Here is a 6,000-nt window from a genome sequence, read left to right as displayed (position 1 = left end):
AAACGCTCCTTCAGATTCACAGTGGACATTTTCGCTCAACGGGCTTTCAGCTTTTTACACAAGAATTAGAATCCCTCATCTTTTCTTGTGCTGATTCAGCCAGGAGAGTGTCATGCTCATCCAAGTCATGGAAGTTTGCCAGCTTTGAGTCAGAGCTCATTGTCTGTGCAGAAAAATGAATACGTCTTTTACTCACTGGACCTTGGGCTCCTGAAAAAAACTTCTAATAACTGCACACACATCACCTGAAGTGAACCGAAAGGAGCCTAAAGAAGAGGTCAACACTCCAACTTTTGTTTAGAAAGTAAAATGAAACAGCTGTCATGATTAAGTACATACACATACAGTACATAACAACCAGTTTGGTATTTAAACATAGATGGGTTTGTCATGTGGTCATTTAAGGTCAATCACATTGACTAGTACAAAGGCAAGAGGTGTTTCTACGGATATGGGTGATGTCATGATCACCATTATCAGGAGAAGAGCATCAAAGTGCATGGGGAGGTACACAAGCTGCTATAGGGAAGGTCTTTACCCAAAATGTGCCAGAATGTTAGTGTGGCATACTTTCTTTATAAAGTACTACCAAGCAGCAACTTCTAGGGCTGAAAATGAAGCTAACTGGAAGTGCCAACAACTGCAGTTCCTTGAGTGAATACTTGAGGCTGACTCCAAAAACAGAGCCATTACCTCCATGTTAAAATGCCCAACTTTGCAGCAGAAATAAACATCTTTACAGCCTGGTACAAAAAACGATTTTAGTCTCTAAAGCTAATGTCCTCGTTCATGACAACGTACAGGGGTGAATTTTTATATAAATCACCTGTTTCCATTTTATTAAGGCTTAAAGTTGTGCATATTTAAGGGTTTTTGCTTTAAGTGACAAACTGTCTACCGAAAGTGTCCCGGCTTCTCAGTCAGATCCACCCCTCACTCCTCCAAAAAAACAAAACGGTGAAGGTCGTTAATGCGGAACTCGAGGCTTCAAAACAGGAGTCCTCAAACTAATTGGTGATGATAGCAAGTCACAGGAAGTGTCTGAAAGATATGAAAGCTAAGATAAAAAGTAATGAGGAATGAAGAAGTAATGAGATACATTATGAAAGCATATTTATAAGAGATCTGGAAATATTTAAGAAGTTATTAAACACAGTTTTAAGAACTTAATTGAGAAATCCTCATTCATGACTCCCGGGGAAAGAAACTTTTAAATAAAAATCCAAAATGTTAATTTCTTTTTCTGAGCTGTGTTTAATCACTTTCATGCCTAAAAACAATGATGAATTAGTTAAATTATCCCTCCTGTGTTCTGTGATCCACTCAGAATGTGGTCATTTGCATATTTTACCAGAGGGGCACTCTATCATAATAATAATAACATATACTTAAGCATGTAATGAAATTCATAATTCTGATGCTCTTGTCTTTGATATGGACTTGTGATATACCATTTTTAAACTTAAACATCCCAATTTCTAACCATTTATCAAACCTTTTCCCCTCCGAACTGAAACAGAAAGGTTGATCTGAAATTATGCCGCAGCAGTTTTATCTCCTAACACACCTCCTAGACTGCAGCAGCGTGTTCGGACTGACAGCTTTTGAAAACGTAGCACATTTGATTTAATTTGGAATACCTGGCTGGCCTCAATAACCAAAAGACAATTGTCTGGACCGACGGGCTAATGTGGCGTAACTTTCTGCACCATCCAGGGAATCATGATTGAGGGTGAATCCCATACAGCCGTCGCTAACACCCTCCCTCATATCTCATCTTCTCCTACCTCTTTTACGGCGAGGCATCCAGTAAGGTCAGGGCAAGCCCGCTGATTGACATTTGGCATTTCTGTGTGTTTGCGCTGCCGCCTCTGGTATTTGGTCTTCTAATAACAAAGTCAGGTAGAGGGCAGAAGCACAGGGGGCAAAGACGTGTTGTCCTGCCTAACAAGCTAACAGGGCTTTTACACAGCTCCCTGTGAACGTCTGTGCAATGCGATATTAGCCTGGGTAATAAGGGATATTAAACAGAGATATGAATATGAGTCAGAAAGGAAAATAGATGGAAAGAAAATATGTAATGAAGCAGAATGTAATCAATTTCCTCACCTAAGATTCATCATCTTCTCACAGGACATGGAGGCCACACTTAATTAGTTGACATCAGAGCCCGATGAGACTACACCATACCTCTCAGTAGCTCTCCACCTGCTTTCAGACGCACCACTGTGTCATTAAAACCTTTAAATGGACACAAACCAATGCTCTGCTGCTTAATGATGAGCCAGGCCTCAGGATGACAATTTGGTGTAATCCCCTCGATACTCAATTAGACCAGGCTTCAACAGCAGCACAGCCCAGTGGCTCGCTTATCCAAAGGAAAAACATCACATCAATCCATCTGCTCCTCAGAAAATGTGTTGCCCTAAAAAAAGCAAAAAAAAAAAAAAAGCTCGGCATCAATCAATATGAGGCGCTGGTATCTTGGAAGATAGATGAAGGCTTTATTACAAATCAAAACTGATGAGAAAAAAAACGCACTAAATGTGTTGCTGCCCATCTTTTGGGGTGCGGCAAATATAAGTCAACATCAGTGAGGGATTGGCCGTCCTTTAAAAAAAAAAAAAAAGAGTTTACTTAAACATGAGCTGCAACATTTAGACAAAATGTTGAGGGAATGAGAAAAAGGATTGTTCCATTCAGACACTTTAAAATTGATGTCCATTTTCTCGCCGTCCATCTCACATAACAGATCTAAATGCATTATTGACTGCACTGTCACCAGTCCTGATGATATGGGATCTTTTTTTTTTTTTTTATTCTCAACTGCTGTCAAATGGGGACCTCTAAAAAAAGTCTGACGTGCTTCACTGCTTTAATCTTGAGCCTCATCAAACCTCATTACAATCTACTGCTGTTTGAAATGATGTCCGCTCTTTTCTGAGCCATTAGGGTTTAAGGAAGTAAAGGTGAAATTTTACCCTTCCATGCAAAATCTATCTTTTTATTATGTAACACTAACCTTCTGTCGGCTCGAGAGTGAAATTACACGAATGTACTTAAATGCAATTGTGAGGTACATGTATATATTTGCAAATGTCATTTTTGAGCTGCTTTTTACATCTTCTCTAACATACTTCTGAGGAAAGTAATGTACTTTTTTCTCCACTACACTGTAAACTTGGACAAGTTGATCTTGCTTAAAATAATCTAGGAAACTGATTGCCTTGAAAAAGGAAAGTAAATACAACTATAAATCTTTATTTATGTTTACTTTTTTCTCAGTGTAAAGTTCACTAGAAATTCAGTTGTATTTGCTTAATTTTGTGAAGTTGTTGCCACTTAAAAATGGCAGGTGAAATTCCCTTGTTCTTTTTAAGTGATAGCAATTTAAATTTACCAAGCGAGTCTGACTTAACTTTATCATTTAGCCAATGACGAAGTTAGGAGATCTACAAGTTCCATTTTCTTAGCATGTTTAAGAAAATACAAATATGACTGACTAGTTTGCAACCAGCAGAAGAAACCTGGTTTACTGAAGTTGCTAAAACTGAAGATTGATTTAAATAAACTTGTCATTTAAGTTGCAACAACTTCACAAAATTAAGTACATATTACTGAATTATAGGTAAACTTAATAATTAGATATAAAGTTAACATAAATCTAGATTAATTGTTGTATTTACTAAAAATTTTTAAGGCAATCGGTCTCCTAGAATTTTTTAAGTAAAATAACCGTGTCAGATTTTACAGTGTACATTCATTCGACAACTAGTTACAAGAAATCAGGCAGATTAAGGTCTTACTGACAAAGCATGTACTCAGTTTATAAAATATGATGTGTTGTTATAGATGAAACTTAGCATATAGCTAAGCATATAAATTGGGTAAAATTAGCTCCACATGGCCCAGCTCAAACATTAAATGTTGTTTGTGCTTCTTTTATGGGAGAAAGAGTTTTTGGTCGCTGTATATGTTCCCTCTGTCCGTGATGGCTGTGAAAAGATCCTGTTCTATCGTGATTCCAGAGTAAGAGATGGACGACCATGTGACTCAGATGTCATTCTGGAGACAATGCAAAATTGAGGAAAAGACGCTTATGCTGCGATGCTTCAGCAGTCTGAGTTAGTTAAATCAAGCAAGGATCATAGCACAAATGTCTGTCTCAGTGTTAAAGTTCCTCCACTTAAGCTCAGCAATGAAACATTAGGTGTTTTCAGGCTTGAGGCATTTCTTCAGAGCTCGAAGAACATGATTTCAAGAATTAGTAATGATCGTAGTTTTTGAAACAGCATTTTGAGAGACCTTTTTAGCTCCTATTTAAGAGAAGCCCTTTGCTGCATGTCACCCCGCCTCTCTCTCCCACCATTCCTGTTTACTAACCACTTAGCCATGTAAACAACAGATAAAACTAAACAAAAACAACAAAAAGAAGGAAGAAAACAGACAAATGGACCAACCGTGAAGCACCAACAGAGAAGTTTAAGCTTTACTGAATGTCTGTAGCAGAAATGACATCACTATACCAACCAACAGCCAGCTTACATCACCTCAGGGTTACTATGGGTACTGTGGATGCAAACAGAGAAAAAGCCTTTGAGCGCATGTAGTTTTTGGGAGAGCTTCCCAGTTGGCAACAAGAGAACTTTGTACTAAAAGTATTGTAACCTTTGGAAGAAGTCCACTTGGTTTCATTAACTCAGACTGCAGAAGTCTTTATGAGCTTCAGGTAAATATTTAAATGCATTTTTACACAGAATGAGGGCTGTGGCTGTTTTCCTCCATCTCACACACAACAGCCTGTATGGATAGTAATTAATAACTATTTTAATGTATATATGGGAATATGAGTATTGCATTAAAACAGACTTGACAAAAATGTTGATCTGTCCTTTGAAGTGCTTCTTGCACATTAATGCAATCCAATAGTGTATATATGTTATAAAATAACAATAATAATGCATTAAAACAATGTTGTTCTAATATAAAAGTGGTCATGCAGAATAATTTAACTTTTGATACTTTAGGTACATTTCATACAGTCTGAGAGTACTTAGTATACTTGTACTCAAGAACATTTTTAAACAGAAGACTTTTACTTGTATTGAAGTACTGCTACTTTTACTTGGTAAAGTCGCTAAGTATTAATTCCACCTCTGTCTTCAATAAACAAAATACCAGTCAAATTCATGCTCACATTTGGACTTCTTACATTATATTTTATTTATTGCATTGTATCTTGTACAACTACTTGTGTTCTGATGACATTTTACGCGTCTTTTACATGTCTGTCAGCTTGTTCTCGCTTAGCTTGCATCCAGCTATCGCACCTGCCTGCATGTCTCAGTATGTGTGTGTGTGTGTGTGTGTGTGTGGTGTTTTGAGCTGGTTTGTTATTATTTTCCATGTTTTCTTCAATCCCTCCTGAGACCGTATAAGACTTGGATTTGCTAATATGATGATAATTGAGATGACTGTATTTTCTACCTTTGGCACTATAACTGAATATTAAAAGGTTAACTTCCCTACTAAAAGTCTAATTGAACACATGCTCCATCTGTTTGGCTGCTCATATGTGATAATTAGACTACAAAGTTCACTATATTTTACTTCCTGCGCATTCCCAAAAGACTTTTTTTCATTTTAAACCAATTAATTAGTGGTTGTTGTTGCACAAGCAAAAGAGACCTAATACGCCATTAATCTACCACTGGGTCCATTTAATTAAACTATGTGGGCATGGTTAATAAGTGAATATATGTATGGGTCCGGCCTCACACAACTGACTTTAACCCTTGAACACTGGTCAGTTTGGTCCTGACTGGTGGAAGCCACCGCTGTTCCATCATGAAGGGATATCTGTGTGGCATACTGCTGCTTGTAAATCCACATTTTCACCATTTTTTCTTTGTTTTAGCTTGAGGTTTATGATGAATACAGTGTGCTTGCATACACATAAACCGTGTTAATTTAGGCAACTGATCACCAGCACAGCTAGTG

General features: G+C 37.5%; 1 protein-coding gene across 1 annotated transcript in view; it reads left to right on the top strand.

The window, feature by feature from the left end:
• The window catches only part of itfg1 (integrin alpha FG-GAP repeat containing 1), a 192,678-nt gene that overhangs the window by 185,263 nt on the left and 1,415 nt on the right, over nucleotides 1-6,000 (top strand). The gene's annotated exons all lie outside the window — the stretch shown is intronic.

Source organism: Plectropomus leopardus, chromosome 1 (assembly GCF_026936395.1).
Source record: "Plectropomus leopardus strain MGB_pleo_1.0 chromosome 1, ASM2693639v1, whole genome shotgun sequence".
Taxonomy (NCBI): Eukaryota; Metazoa; Chordata; class Actinopteri; order Perciformes; family Serranidae; genus Plectropomus; species Plectropomus leopardus.
Note: the sequence above shows the minus strand (reverse complement) of the source record. Positions and strands in the feature narration are given on the sequence as shown.